The 17,028-nt window shown below is 33.5% G+C and overlaps 1 long non-coding RNA gene across 3 annotated transcripts in view; it reads left to right on the top strand.

Moving 5' to 3' along the window:
• The window catches only part of LOC104881429 (uncharacterized), a 64,088-nt gene that overhangs the window by 37,039 nt on the left and 10,021 nt on the right, over nt 1-17,028 (top strand). The window lies entirely within an intron of this gene.

Below are 17,028 nucleotides of genomic sequence, written 5' to 3'. Positions count from 1 at the left end.
TATCCTCTTAATATTCTTATTCGAGGCCTCTATTGCCTTATTCGTCTGCGGCCTGCACGTAGACAACCTATGATGCTGGATACCATATTTCTGTACTAAAGTATCAACCTCTGCTTTGAAATGTACACCTCTATCTGAGATCAACTCATGAGGGACTCCATAGCGACAGATAATGTGTGATCTGATGAAACTAGCAACTCCAATAGATGTCAATCTTGCATATGAGGCAGCCTTCACCCACTTGGTGAAGTAATCGATGGCAACCAAGATGAACTCATGACCACTAGAAGACTTCGGAAAAATCTTCCCAATGATGTCAATACCCCATACTGAAAATGGTCATGGTAAAGTCAATGCATGTAACTGCGAAGGCGACACGTGAATGAGGTCCCCGTGTATCTGACACTCTGGACATGTCTGAACAAACTAGCAGCAATCCGTCTTCATGGTCAACCGGAAATAGCTAGTCCTCATGATCTTACGAGCTAACATATGTCCTCCCATATGTGATCCATAGACTCCCACATGAACCTCTCTCATCACTCGATCGACAAAGACGTGGTCTAAGCACAATAGTAACATCCCATCAGTTGATCGTCTGTATAGTATCCCTCAACATATCACAAATTGGGCATCCAATTGTCTCAATGCTCTCTTCTCCTTGGCTGTGGCGGCCTTAGGATATGCATCAAGTCTCAAAAACTGGTATATGTCATGGTACAAAGGTAATCCATCATCTAACTCTGCATCGTCAATCAAACAATAGTAAGTAGGAACAAATCTCGACTCGATCAACAAATGGCGAACAACTGTATCTGTAGGAATATCAATCATGGAAGCCAGAGTAGCTAAGGCATCGGCGAACTGGTTCTGCACTTTAGGCAGATGTGTGTATCTCAAATCATCAAATCTCTCAACCAACAACTCTAAGTATGCATGGTAATGTCTAAGTTTCACATTTCTAGTCTTCTACTCGCCCTGAATCTGTCTTAATACCAGATTGGAGTCATCAAACACCTCCATCTGTCTGATCCCGAGCTCAAGAGCTGTCTCTAATCCCAAGATACAAGCCTCATACTCAACAATGTTGTTCGTGGTAGGATGTCGATCCAAGAATGCCAAATGAACATATCTAGGAATGTGATCACCATGAGGGGATATCAACAAGACACCTATCCCGTATTCAGAATAGTTGGCTGCAACATTGAATTACATGCACCAACCTGACAGACTAGTCACGACAGCAACATTCTCATCCGGGAAATCATCATCAATAGCTCTACCATTATAAACTGGTAATGAGGCTAGGTGATATGGAAGAATGCTTCCTTTGATGGACTTCTGAGCAACATAATGGATGTCAAACTCAGTCAGAAGTACCAACCATTTCATGAGACAATCGACCAAAGTGGGCATGTCAAACAAATATCTCAAAGGATCTAGACGGGATATCAAGTGCACTAAATACTCGGTCATGTAATGTCTCAGTCGAAGAGTGGCCCAAACCAATGCCAAGTAGTAGCACTTAATCATGACATATCTCGTCTCATAATCCAGCATCCTCTTACTCAGATAATAAATGGCTCACTCTTTGGCCGAATCACCAAGCTGAGCCAATATGCATCCCAATGCTACGTCTAAAACTGACAGGTATAAGAGTAAAGGACAACCTCGTGTAGGAGGCACCAAGACTGGAGACGACAACAAGTACTCTCTAATTCTCTCAAATGCGCGTTAACACTGATCATCCTAAACAATAGGTTGACTCTTCCTCAAGAGTCGGAAAATGGGCTCACAGATATCTGTCAATCTAGCAATGAATCTGTTGATGTACTGAAATCTACCCAAAAAGCCTCTGACCTCTCTCTCTGTCCTTGGTGCAGGCATGTCAAGGATGGCTTTGATCTTGTTTAGATCTGCCTCTATGTCTCTCTCACTAACCATCTATCCTAGGAGCTTCGCAGAAGTCACTCCAAAAGTGCACTTCTTGGGATTCAGTCTCAATATGAACTGCCTGATCCTCTTAAAAAATCTCTCTAGAGTTGATAGGTGATATGATTTGTCTCGAGATTTCACTATCATGTCATCTTCATAAACCTCGACATCCCAATGCATCATGTCATGGAAGAGAATGGTCGCTGCTCTCTGATAGGTGGCTCATGCGTTCTTCAACCCGAATGGCATGACTCTATAGCAATAAGTACCCCACTCGATAATGAAAGACGTTTTCTCCATGTCTTCTGGAGCCATCAAGATTTGATTATACCCAGAAAATCCATTCATAAAGAACAACATCGAATGACCTGTCGTACTATCGACTAGCATATCGATGTGAGGGAGAGGAAAATCATCCTTAGGACTGGTCTTGTTAAGATCTCGAAAATCAACACAAACTCTCACCGTGCCGTCTTTTTTGGGAATAGGGACGACATTGGCCAGCCACTCTGGGTACTCGATTACTAATAAAAATCCTACACTGAGTTGCTTTTGAATCTCCTTCTTCACTTGCAAGCTCCAGTGATGGTGCAATTGTCTCAACTTCTGCTTAACCGATCTGGCATGGAGCAGAAGTGGTAAACGATGATGGACGATAGACGAATCAAGGCCTGGCATATCCTCATAGGACCATGCGAAAACGTCCAAATACAATCTGAGTAATTGGATAAGGTTGTCCCTCTCATCTGTAGATAAATCCAATCCGATCCTCAACTCCCTAGATTGATGTGCTGTGCCGAAATCAACAACCTCTGTGTCCTCTGTAACAAGTGAAACTCTCTGATCAATGGGGTCTGAATCAGAAGTAGACGACGAGTCATCATCTGAATCATGCTATGCAATTTCACCGTCTATATCAAATATATGTGTTGTGAGTGAAAATAATGCAGATAAAGTAACATCATGAGAGACAGGCAAATACTCAAAAATGCTCAAATCCATAAATAAAGAGTCATAAACATCGTATGAGCCTTATGACGCTATATTTCCCAGATGAGATTGATGAGTACGGGATATTTGCCGAGATTGGAGACATAGTGGATGAAGCTATTCCGCATGAAGAGTACATTGATGAGACACTCGCAATGAGTCTGAGCCAGATCGGTGGGACAGTCCAGCCTGAGCTTGCTTCACCATTTGACCTCTTCGGGGTGTCCATCATCAAGGTTGCTGAGAGGATCCAGACAGTTGTCAAAGTGTTGGAGCTCCATCACTCAATTGTAGCTGATGGATGAGGCATTGTAGCTCAGCCTCCTGAGTAGTATTGATTCCCCCAATGATCCCATCTGGAGGCATCTGTGGCTTTGACGCCCCCACGAAGTAGTATGCCAAACTCATGGTGTACGGGCAAATAGGATAATCAAACGATGTATGAGTCAGTCGAGCCCTCACCCTCTCCTTGCACAATCGTGCCATATATATGTAATCAGCCTCAGTAGGAATGAACCCGAGTCCGAAAGGTACATCGTGATTTGGGATAGCCATGAACTCACTGGGCCCATATTAACGTCGCCTCAATCCCATGCTGAGAAGATAAGACATGCTCCTCATCATATCGAGCACCACCATGCTACCGTGCTGGTCAAATGACATAACCACGAAGTCTCAACAAAAATCCTCCATCTCTAAAGTCTGCACCTCGTCGAATGTGAATCCATTCAAAAATAAGTCGTCATCACTGCGACTAATCTGAAGCACTAGCTTAGCAAAAATAAACATATCTCCTACAGACTGCACTGTGATGACCTAGCCATCATGAATAAACTTCACCTTCTGATGAAATGAAGAAGGAATGGCCACAGCTCTGTGAATCCAAGGTCGACCCAATAGCAAGTTAAAGGATGTAGGAATCCTCAAAACTTAGAACAAAGTGACAAATGTGGTCAGACCTATCAACAACTCAATCTCCAGAGTGCTCATGACCTCCCTTCGAGTGCTATCGTATGCTCGAACTGTCTGAGTAAAATGACCAAAGTCAAAGGGCGCATTGCCAAGGGCGATGGCAGTGGCCAGAGGACAGACGTTCAGGGCCAAACCATTGTCCAGATGGACAGATAGGACTTGGCGGCCTAAACAACTGACCGAGATATAAAGTGGACATGTGTGGTCAGAACCCTCTGGTGGTAAGTCGTCATCAGAGAATACTATGTAAGTGGTTCTGCCAACCATCACCATATGGATCAACCCCTCAGGAATGGTGGTAGTCTTGACTCTGATCTGGCTCAGGGCTCGAATCAATGCATCTCTGTGAGTGTTGGAAGATGTCAGCAAGCTCCAAATGGAAATACGAGTCTATGTGCTCTGTAACTGCCTCAAAATCTTGTCATCTCCCTCCTAACCCCCTCATGGGATGACGTCCCTTCCAAGGGTCTAGCGGCTATGGAAGGCTGTTGTCGTACCATCCTACCCCCACGAATAACATACTGTATATCAGGAATATGAACATCATCAACATATGGAGTTCGAACTTCCTCAACATCGGGAATCAAGACAAATGGCATCTGAGCACTATAATGTGGGAAAGTTAGTGGCACAACAGTGGTCGTTTGTACTAACACTGCCTTAAGAACTAATCTGAATGGTGTGGGCATCAGAGGGCCCAAAGCCACTCGGCCTATCTCATAAATCCCGTATGATACTAAAGGCTCTAGCTGTGACTCATCCCAACTCAGTATGTGGATGTGATAGTCAAGCTCAGCGAAGTCGATAAAGTGCATGCTATCGACCGAATGGGGAACCACATGTGTAGTGTGAGCCGGTAATGGGTTTATGTTTACACTTGGCTAACCCAAGTGAACCAAACCCTAATTAATCAGATCATGGATGACATGTCTCAGAGCAGTACAACAATCAGTCTCGTGTCCAGGCCTCTGATGATATGCACAGTGTAGATCCATCCTGAACTGAGGTAGAACAGGTTGAGGTGGTGGTCTAGGAGTGAGAGTAGTCAATAACCCGACCTCTATAAGCTTCCGAGGAGCCTAGCTCAACGGCATGCCTAACTGTGAAAACTGTCTCTATATCCTCAAGGAAAAAGTAGCGGAAGTCTACTGAGCTCTAGGCCTGGGATAAGATGTTGTAGGTCTCGTGGCAAACTACGCCGCATAGCATGGCTGCCCTGTGGCAGAATATGAAACAGGAGGTCTCTCTGTGCCTTGGGCGACATAGTAAGGCAGTGACAATATGGGTGGCATGTAGGTCCGATCATAAGTCTGATAAGGTGTCCATGGCCTATACTGCTGAGATGGATATGAATGATGAGTCCCAGAAAGTTGTAGAACAAGCTGATGACACCTGGAAGGCCTCTAACTGGTAGAACTGATAGCACTCACATCAACCGATCTCTGTCATCCTAATGGTTTCTTCCCCTTAACATCAATAAGAGAATAATCTGTCCACAATCATCTCGAAATACCGTCCTCAACATCATATGATGCCAAAACCAGAGAGCCAAAGTTTGTGAAGGGTACCCCAACCACGTGTCTAGCAATCCTGGGTTATATCTGATCCCTCTTTGATGGCCTATCAATAATCTTGACGATCTTCCCGTGCCAACAGGAGATGAATGAAGAAACAGACCCATCTGACCTCTGTCTCAGAGCCTCAAATTCTCTCCTCGATACATCTATGACATTATTAAATAAAAACTACCGTAAAAACTCGTGGGCCAAGTCATCCCATGTCCTGCACCGCGAGGACTCCAAAGACGCGAACCAGCATTGGGCCGCTCCACTCAAAGATAGTGGGAATAAGGTAATCATTTGTGACTCGTCCAAGCCATAAGCCCTCATCACTGTGTTGTAGAGTCGAAGATGGATGCGAGAACAACCAATGCTTGTGTATCTCTCAATGTCGGGCATCTTAAACTTGGTCGGCAAACTGGCCACCAGCATACCCTCAAGATCATTCCAAACAGCTGAAACATCATATACTCTCAACTGTCTCATACGCTGCTCAATACGGTCCATACATGCATGAGCATCATCGATGACCATGGTCTAAACTACTACAAGTGGGGCAACCTCAGAATGACCATGCAACATATAAGGTGAGGTCTGACATGCTGTCGAAACAAGTGGTGGCGGTGGAAGTGGCAACGAGTCATGAGGTGTCTCCTTGTGAACTACGGGCGATCTACTCTGCTGACTGCCTATTTCCTATTTGAGATTGGCCAAGGCCTCCTGAATAGAAGCTATGGCAGTCGTAAATTGATTGACTGTGACAACCTACTGATCCATGTCTGATATCTCTGAAAATCAGACTAATCTCCCCTCTACTCTGAACCAAGATGGTAAATCCAGACTGATAACAAAGCATTGATCCTGGAACATGAGAAATGGAATAAAGGTTTGGAATAAGGACAACACAGAAGAAATGCTAATCTGAGCTAAAACGAGCAAGACATCAAAGTGTAGACGGACTGTCCGACCATAACTCAAACTCATACTAATCTCGATGCACTCTTAATTGGAGACTAAAAGAGAGAATACTAAATCCAAACTGTGACCAAAGAGGCTCTGAAGGCCCTCAGATGTACCCACGTGTAGGAATGGAGTCCTAATCGAATGATCTATGACTCAATCTACAAGGTCAAGATGGCTCTAAAAGGATAAGGGTGGACTTTAAAAGATCCCTAGCAGAAGCGATCATACCCTCTAGTGGTACGCAACCCTCTACATGCCTCCAAAAATATGGGGCGCTTCTATGCAAGATGGTCATCACCTCCACACATGCACTACCTTGACATCCCAGGGGGTTTCCTATGGCGAAATTCTCAAAGCTCTCAACACTCAATGGCCAACTAGAGTGCACAGTGAGCAGTGTGGGTGCATTCAAAAACCCTATGAAGCTAAAACAGAAGAGGAAACACACTGGCCGCACAAATATCCATGAAACCTAGCTCCGGGCTATATAGGTCTTCAATGATCGGACTCCAATTGACATCAATGTGTCAGTCACCCCCAGAATGCTCCCAAACATCGATATAGCCCGTTGCTAGACCTTATTCCTAACCTTTAGCTCGGTTAAAGTAACAAACACACACAAGGTCTCACATTTGCAAAAGTGAGTCGGAATGAAGGAAATGACCGAAACTAAAGGATAGGAGATAAGGGAATAGATGTGCAGCCCACATGGACAAATAACATGCAATCACACAAAGGAGGACAGTCATGCAACATATAGTCAAGCAAAGTACAAATATATCACCCAAGTTCACACAAGTTGTGACATTCAAGACGAACAATGAAAAAGACAGCATGCTCAAAAATGATCAACATAATATACAAGCCAAAAACTCAACATGTCAAGTCAAACGATATACAACAATGAATCTATGCATGCGAGGTGATCAGAACAAACATGGCAAAATCAGGGTCACTATGCTAAGCAAGGCAAAATGATCAATCAATATAATCAGCATGTTAGTGTCCTAAATAGATATAACAATGAAGCATAGAAAGAATCACTACATCAGAAGCCTCAATCAAGATAATCAATCATCATAATCAGCATGTCAATATCTTAAATGAATACAATAACCAAGCGCACATCCAATAATATCAAGAGCTCTCAATGTGCAATCAAAAGATAGGTACCCACTGATCGACCCATCAAACGCCACATTTGCCTCATCTTAAGTTCAAGCTTGACCCTCTAAATAATCCCCAGCAGAGTCGCCATTTTGTGGACCCCGTATTTTTGCTCATGTGCTTCCACTCGATGACGTGACTAGCTTTTTATTTATTTTGTGAAAATTTGATTTTTTTTTTTAAAAAGACTTGGAGTCGCCACTTATTTTTGTTTTATTTTTAAAGGGTAAACAAAAATAAGAAAGAAAGCCCTAAGTGTGACTCCTTATTTGAAAAAGGTGGTTTGTGGAAAACCAAGTCTGGGATCGGGGGTCAAGTTACCTATTGGGAAGATACGGTAAAGACCATAGCACCCCCCTAAGCCCCTAAAAATGGGTGTTTACTAAATAAGGTGAAGCAAGTGCGGCAATTGATGAGGAAATTAATGGATACCCATTAAATAATCAAATAATAAAGCAAATGGTGCATAAGAATAAGCACAATGGGAGTGAGGTCGTACCTTGGCAGCAAACAATAGTGTGTTGGAGTGCTCTTTTCAAGCAAGGAGTGGGTTGGTTTCCAGCAGTGTCGTTTCTTCTTTTCCCCCTTGGTTTTCTTTTTTTTTTTTCTCCGCCCCAGATATCACCCCTCGAAAAGCTCTTCAACCTCTCATCCGTCCCCCCTCTAGACTTCTTCCCTGCTTCCTTTTCAAACAGTTCATTTTCTTCTCTACCAAGCCTCCAACCGCTCTACTGTGCATCATTCAACAAATATGTCACCCTCTCCAACCACCATCATGGGCAAGCTGTTGATGTTCGCCACACGTCCATGCATGGAGCTTCATGGGAGGTGTCCCCCACTTCCCATGAAATGCTCTCCAACTCCTTAATAAAAGCAAATAAAAAAAAAACTAAAAACATTTGGTTTGCAAAAATGGGGTCTACAGTACTATACTAGATTTATAATTTAGGTTACTTAAGTGTATAATTAATCTATATCATTAGGAAGTAAGTATATGGTAGAAAGAAATATGACAAAGTATTTTTTAAAAAAATAATAATAATATAGATATTAAAAAAACCTAAATACAAAGCAATAAGATTTTTTTGTAAGTTAAAAACAATGAAACCCTTTTGAATAGTTATTTTATTTTTTATTTTTTTAGATTGCACTTCTCTAACACAACTCTTTAATGTTCTCTAGCATTGGTGATCTTCTTCTTCATTTCTTCATTGGTATAGTTGCTTTCATTAGTCAAAGTTAATATTAATGGGAGCAAATGTATGATGTTCTCTAGCATTATAAAGGTTTTTTTTTAATTTATTGCACACGTTAATAACTTCACTCATATGATTTTTGTTCTCTACTTTGGTAGAGATTAGAATTTGCATACAAAAAAAAGAGTGAATAAAAGCATTATTCAAATGTATTTATGTCAAATGACATAATTCTACTATATCTCTTATTGTAAATGAGGAAAAAATAAAGAGAATAACTTAAAAGAAAAATTCTACTATAGCTCCTACTTATTAAATTCAAACTATAATTAGTATAACAAGTATTTTGTAATTATATAAATATCCCTAAGACTAACATGAGAAATGGAGTATCTATAGATTACTCCATGATGACATAAGTATAGAAAGGTTCGAGGAAGTTTAATTGGATTTAATTAAGACATCAAGTAGACAAAAGGTTTTAATTAAGCAAAAAAAGTTTTAAAAATGATTTTAAAAACTCATTGAGTGCTTAGTCACTATCTAGAGCAAAAAAAATTTTAAAAGGTTTTTTTTTTGTTCCGAGAAAAAATATTAAGGAAAGAAATAAAAAATGGTAAGGAAAATGATTTTTTCATATTTAATTATCTTGTGGAAAATACCAAAGAAAATCAAATATAATTAAAACTAGTTAAAAACTTACGAATTTTTAATTTATTTAATCTTTATATTGATGAGCTAAAATAAATAAAATAAGTTTGAAATACTAAATAAAAATAATTTTTTGATTTTAAATTTACTTTTTATTTCCTTCTTTTTTTTTCTTTTCTTTTTTTTTTTCTAATTTTCTTTTTTTTCTTTTACATTTTCCCTCAAATTTTCTAGGAACTAAACATAGCCAAAATGATTTTAAAAACTCTTTGAGTATCACTTGGGGAGTTCAAAAGTGAGAAAAAAATTTGTAAACTAGGAATTTGTATTGAAAATTTCATTTTTTATAAATCTTATGAGGTGAGTTCAAGTATGGGGTATCATTTAAGTAGGTATCACTTAGGGTTTGACAAACCTGAAGCATCACTTGGGAAGTTTAAAAGTGAGAATCTCTGGAGGAAAGTTATAAAAGTTTATTAGAGTTCATTAATCTAGTATAAAACTTTAAGACTTGGTTTGAAAGTCTTGGTATAGTGAAACCTCAAACTTGAGATTAAAGTTAAATAAGAGTGGATGTAGGTTTATATTGGGTTGAATCACTATAAATCTTGAGTTTGAAATTTTTTTTTTCTACTTTATCTATATGTTATTATTCTATATTGTTGCTTATTTATCTCTTACATTCATCATAGTTAATATTTTTTATAATTTGCAAAATGACCATTGTTGAATTCATCCTCCTCTTGGGTTGATATTATTAAAATCCTAGTTCAAACCATGTATGATTGCATTTGTAAAGTCCTCTGAATTTCAAATTAGTTGTGGTCATCAAAGATGAATGGAATCATCTTTTTTCTTCGAATATAAAAGAGACAACCGTATAACGCGCCACAAACATCTTTCTCACAATTCACATCATATTTAATAACTGTTATTTATTTATTTTCATCTTCTTCTATCTAGTAAGCATGGATTCCACAATGGATGATAACTTGTCTAAAGAATACAACTTAAGATATTGTTTTGTTTGAAAATACGAGCATGACAGGTTATTGTGTTTTCTCAATAATAACACTCAAATAAAAACATTAAGGTTTATTTGGTAATTTTATTTTTATAATAAAAATTATTTTCAAAAATAAAAATGCATTTGATAAATTTTTAATAAAAATATCAATTTTTCAAAATTTATTCTAAAAGCATATTTCTTATAATAATTTTGAGGTGTGTTTTTAGCTATTTTTTGTGAATTTTTTGAATAACAATTAAAAAAATAAAAAATACTTTAAAAACTTTTATATAATGCATAAATGCATAACACCTTTATGAAGAATAAGTTAAAAAAAAAAAACTATTTATTATATTTGACTTCCCCAAAAAGAAATTAGTTTTCAAAAATAATTAACAACTAGAAATTGCTTTTGAAAACTTTCATTCTTTTTTCTTTTTTTTGGAGAATTGGTTTTAAAAATAAAATTATCAAATAAATCCCTAATTGCTTCCATTCTTTTCTTCTTCTTTTTAACTATTTATTTTTTGGTCACAAAATTGAAGATGAAGAAGGTGGAAAGGAAAAAATGATGAGTGATTCTTTAAGGGTAGTTTACATATTTATGATAAAAGTACACTCTCCCTTTTTAAAAGAGCATGAATTCATATTTATCTTTTTCTTTTGTTTCTCTCTTTCTAACACACCAATTCCAGATAAATCGACCACTCATATATATTGCTCTCATTTTTTACCACTCTTTAGAACTCTTAGTGTTGATAGATTTAAACGATATAAAAACCAAAGGGTTAACACAAAATTGGTAAGTGCTGATGAAATTAAACAACATGAAAACCAAAGATTTAACACAAAATTGGTAACACTTCTATTTGGTACTGAATGGAAAATGAATTAATGTTTCTAATTTTCAACTTTCTATTAAAATTATACATAAATAATTAATTATATCTTAATAAATATAATATAAATTAATAAAATAAAGTAATTAATTAATGTCTCCCGATGTACAATTTCAAATTTACTATTTTTAAAAATAAAAAATAAATGACTTTTCAATTGTATTTCTAATTTTTATGAATATTAACCATTATAGCACCAAATTTGTTTCTAGTTGTAGAATGAAAACATTTATTATTATTATTATTGTGTAATAAAAATAAAGAAAATATGTTTTCAATGTTTCTTATGATTTTTGAAGAATTTTATTTGTCTATAAGTATGAAACCTTGTTGGTTTAATTAAAAAAGGGAATAAATTGCCAATAAGTTATGAATGATAATTTTTTATTTTAAAAAATTTAGAAATGAAAAAGCTTTTTTGTACTTTTATTTTTTATTCTTATTATCAAATTTAAAGATAATTAGTTTTAGTAGGTTATCAAACATGAGTTTTGAAATTATTTAGAACTTTTAAATATTATAAAAATATAAAAATACAACAAAAAATCTTAAATTGATATATGTTTTATAGGCATAATACTACAATCAAGCTTGATTAAATAATAAGTCAAAATTATTATTTTCTATTAATGTGTAGATCCATGGAATGTATGATAGTGTTAATACTTAAAAATACTCCCAATTTTATCTTGGTACCAATGATAGGATATACAAAATCTCCTATTATTCTTGGTTTTCTTTTGTATAAACTTTTTGTTTATTTTATTATTCTTTTTAGTGTACATTGTGCTTAGCAGTGTCTTTACCAATTTTATAATATTATAATAAAATTACATCATGCAACATGGTTTGTACCTAAAAATAAATTTAATTAATTAGCTTGTGTCAATTAATTCACATCTCTTTTTTGAAATATTCATAATAAACCATAAATGGTTACTTTTGTACTCACTTAAGATGTTAGAAGGTCATAATTTTAGTAGTCAAAACACCTAAAACCTCTGAATTTTCAACAAGTTATGAGACCATACATGAATGGTATCATCTTCAATGATTGTGATTGTGAATGTGAAGGAGATAATCCCATGACCCCATATTCAAATATGAGTCATTGACATCTATTTCACAACTTATATCATATTTAATACTTTTATCCTATTCTTTGTTTTCTTTATTGTTGTGTCGACGGAAACTTAGATGCAAATATCGTTAATCTAGAATACAAAGATAAAAAATAAAATAAAAAAATTCAACACAAACAATAAACAATGTTTTAACGTGGTTCGACAACCATGCCTACATCCACGGATGAAAGAGAATCATTCCACTATACAATAAAGAACATTATAAAAGATAGAACCAAAACATTACAGAGGACAGAACCAGATACAACTATTGAGTTCCTGAAACATCTTATGTTTCCCCACTCTTTGTATTCATACCCTACCATAAGCCCTCTAGCTCTATCGGGTAGCTCCTGTTCTTCCTCGCATCTCTATCTATCTCGTTTCTTCACAAACTCATCTTCATCTCATAATGTTTTCCCCTTATAACCTAAAATATTACATAGAGATATTTCCAACAACCTTCCTTATTTTATAAGGAAATCTAATATTACAATAATATATAAACCTAGAAATATTCTGTGTAATATTCTTTACAAAAAAAAAAAAGAATCATACTAATTAGGAATTTGAGACACTTCCTAACAATCTCCACCTTGGACCAAATTCCATGAAGTCAATCTTCAAACTCTCCATGACAATCTTTTTTATATCATTTCACCACGAGAGAGCAATCGACTCCACCTTCATTGAAAATTCCTTTTGTTTTTATTTTGTTACTTTGTGATCTTTTACTCTTCCAGAAATCTTCAACCTAAGCTCTTATACTGATTTGTTAGTTGCTTTCACCAATTAAAGTTAGAGCTAACGGGAGCTCATCCTTAGTATACATGGGTTCCATAATGGATAATATCTCATGTAAGGAATCCGAGTCTCAAGATATTTGTTTTCATTGAAAATAAAAGCAGATAGTCTCTTGCTTGTGCTTTCTCAATAATAATAAATAACCAAATAAAAATCTTACAATTTTTTAGACTTTGAGACTCCTAACACATGATCAATGGTACCTAAAAATCCTCATCCATTGTCATCCTTAGTTGGAAGTATTAATAGATCTAAACACAAGAAAATCAAAATAATAACATCCAAATCAAAACCTTACAATTTTTTAGATTTGGAAAGCACATGATCAATGGTGTTTGAAAATGCTCATCCATTTTTCACCCTTAGCTAGAAGTGTTAATAGATCTAAACATATATATAAAAATCAAAGGATTAAATCAAGATTGGTAATCGATTATAAGTGTTAAAATTTTTGGAAATTTTTTAATTCTTATATTAAATTCATACATAAACAATTAATTGAATTTCATTAAATTCAATAAAAATAAATAGAGTTGAATAGAATTAATAATTAAAGGTGTCATTTGCATATACTTTTATTCTTAATATTTTTAAAAACATAAAACATAAATTTTTTAATAATTATATTTTTAGTTTTTATAGAAGAAAAAATGTAAACTAGGAATTTTTATTAAAAATTATTTTTTTGTAAATCTTATGTGATGAGATCAAGTGTAGGGCATCACTTGAGAGAAAAATATAAATATAAGGTATCACTTAGGGTTTGCCAAGTATGGGATATCATTTGGGGAGTTCAAGAGTGGGACATCTCTTAATGAAAATTGTAAATGTCTATTGGAGTCAACTAATCCAAGTATAAAGTTCTAAGGCTTGGTTTGAAAATCTTAATATAGTGGAACCTCGAACTTGGGATTGAAATTCGAGGAGAATAAATGTAGGGTGAGATTTGTGTTAAACATTATAAATCTTGAGTTTGAAATTCCCTCTTTCTTACTCTCTTTATTTATATTAAATGATTTTTTTATTGTTTTTATTATATTGTTGCTTATTTATCTCTTACATTCATCATAATTTATAATTTTCAAAACTAAAAATAAAAATAAAAATAAACCAACACCCAATTCATCCCCTCTTAGGGGTTTACATTAGGTTGGTATTGTAAGAATCTTGACATAGAGCATACATAATTGCTTTTATAAAGTCCTTTTAATTTCAGATAAGTTGTGGGTCCTACATATGAATGGAATCATCTTTTTTATTCTAATATAAAAGAGACAACCCTAAAACGGATAAGTGGAATCAATTTTAGGGTTGAGGCATGTTAACCACAAACATCTACCTCACAAGTCACAACTCGCAACTCACATCATATTGAACAACTTTTATCTTTTTCTTTATTTTCTTTGTTTGTACTACCGGCCTATGTCTAGTAAGCATGGGTTCCACAATGGATAATAACTTGTCAAAGGAATACAACTTAAGATGTTGTTTTGTTTGAAAACAAAAGCACGATAGGCAATTGTGATAAAAACATTAAGGCTTATTTGGTAATTTTATTTTTTATAATAAAAAATTATTTTCAAACATAAAAAAATATATTTGATAATTTTTTAATAAAAAATTATTTTTTTCAAAATTTATTCTAAAAGCATATTTCTTAGAATAATTTTGAGGTGTGTTTTCAGTTATTTTTTGTTAATTTTTTGAATAACAATTAAAATAAAAAATATTTTAGAAATTTTTTTATTATACATAAATACACAATACATTCGTGGAGAATAAGTCGAAAAAACTATTTTTTATATTAAAATTCTCAAACAAATTTTATTTTAAAAAATAATTGATAACCATTTTAAAAATTGCTTTTAAAAACTATTTTTTTGGAGAATTGGTTTTAAAAACATTATCAAATAAATCCCTCATTGCTTCCATTTTTTCTTTTTAATTATTTATTTTTTGGTCATGAAATTGAAAATGAATGAAGGTGGAAGGGAAAAATTGGCGAAAGAATCTTTAAGGGTAGTTTTACATATTTTAAAAAAAATTAATATTGTTGGGTTCTATAAGGATTTTATTTTATTTATTTATTTAAGTTAAGCAAAGGTGGGAGGATAAAAGTACATTCTCTTTTTAAAGTAGCATAAATTTATATTTATTTTCTCCGTTTGTTTCCCTCTTTCTAACTCACCAATGAAAGAAAAAAAATACTAAAAAAATAATTTTTCATATTTGATTGTACAATGAAAAATGTTAAAATATATTTATATATATATATATATATATATAATTAAAACTAGTTATAAATTTAAGTATTCTCAAATTATTTAATTTTTATATCAATGAATTAAAATTAGTGAAATAAATTTGAAATAATAAATAAAAATAATTTATTAACTTTAAATCTACTTTTTATTTTCGTTCACTTTTTCTTTCCCTCTACTTTTCCTCTCTATTTTGCTTCTCTCGCATAAAATATAGTCTTAATCAATTTTAATGCCACCTTAATATGCCCATTAATAAGCTAAATTGACCATTCATATATATTGCTCACTTTTTACCACTTTTTAAAACTATTAGTGTTGATAGATTTAAACAACATAAAAACCAAAGGGTTAACACAATATTGTTTATAAGTATGAATTTTTTGGTTTCTTATGATTTTGATGAATTTTTTGCCTCTAAATATGAACCTTGTTGGTTTATTAAAAAAAAAAAAGAATAAAGTAAGTTATGGGTGATAAATTTTTTATTTTAAAATTAAAAAAAATAGAAAGGAAAAAACTTTTTATACTTTTATTTTTTAATTTTTTTTTATCAAAATGTAAAGATAAATTAAATAATAAAATTAAGTTATCAAACATGAGTTTTGAAATTATTTAAATTTTTTAATATTAAATATAATATATATATATATATATATATATATATATATATATATCTTAAATTAATTAATATATTTTTTATAAACATAATACTACAAATAAGCTTGATTAAATAATAAGTCAAAATTATTATTTTCTACTAATGAGTAGATTCATGGAATGTATAATAGTGTTAATAATTGAAAATATTCCCAATCTTATTTTTGTTCCAATTATAGAATATACAAAATCTCCATTATTCTTTGTTTTCTTTTGAATAAGCTTCTTGGTTACTTTATTATTCTTTTTAACATAGATTCAACTTAGCTGAGTTTTTATCAATTTTATAATATTATATTAAAATTACATCATACAACAAATTTTGTAGATAAAAATAAATTTAATTAACCAACTTGTATATGATTAATTTTATACTCACTTAAAGCGCTAAATGATAATAATTTTAGTATCCAAAGCCTCTAAGAGGGTGTTTGGTACGTCGGAATAGGGAATGGAAATGAATATTTTGTTTCCATTCCTTTTTCTTAATGGATAGAAATGAATTTGATGATTCCATTTCTAATATTTGGATGAACTTAGGAATGCAAAATTAGAATGATTATTTGTTTCAATTCCAATGTTTGATAATAATAGGAATGGAAATGAAAAAGAAATAAATTTACAATAATATCCTTATATATAATTTAAAATAATTTTTTTATTTTAAAAAAATAAATTTTGAGAGTTTTTTTGTTATTAAATAATAAGACTAAAAAAATGTATATACTTAATAAATAAAAAATTAACCATAAAAAATCATATAACCCTAATGTAAAAATATTCAATTATTATTTTTATTAAAAATTTGAATAATTTGTCATGCTTAAGTAGTTATAAA

This window comes from Vitis vinifera, chromosome 14 (assembly GCF_030704535.1).
Source record: "Vitis vinifera cultivar Pinot Noir 40024 chromosome 14, ASM3070453v1".
Taxonomy (NCBI): domain Eukaryota; kingdom Viridiplantae; phylum Streptophyta; class Magnoliopsida; order Vitales; family Vitaceae; genus Vitis; species Vitis vinifera.
Note: the sequence above shows the minus strand (reverse complement) of the source record. Positions and strands in the feature narration are given on the sequence as shown.